We start from the raw sequence: 355 nt of genomic DNA, 5'->3' as shown, positions 1-355 counted from the left end.
GACAGCTTTCAGTTGGTATATGGCTGATGTTCGGCCAATACATGGTATGAGTCCTGGAGTCGTTATAATATAATGCCATTTTCTGAAATATGAACTTTGTTTGACCTTAAATAATTTTAAAAAATGTTTTTAAATTACAAAATTTTTTAGGTTAAATAAAAAGCCTTATATCTTGTGTTTAGGACCTCGTTGTTGAATTTAAATATTTCACTTTTTAACGGAGAAGTAAAATGGTTTTTTCAAGGCCTGTAATGGGCGGGTGAAGCTATTGCCTGCAAGTGAAACTGGGCGCGCGATCTTGTTGCTGTCCGTCGGCATTAAAAGTGTCGGCCCAGACAAAAATTCTGAACAGTAT

This window comes from Bacillus rossius, chromosome 7 (assembly GCF_032445375.1).
Source record: "Bacillus rossius redtenbacheri isolate Brsri chromosome 7, Brsri_v3, whole genome shotgun sequence".
Lineage (NCBI taxonomy): Eukaryota > Metazoa > Arthropoda > Insecta > Phasmatodea > Bacillidae > Bacillus > Bacillus rossius.
Note: the sequence above shows the minus strand (reverse complement) of the source record.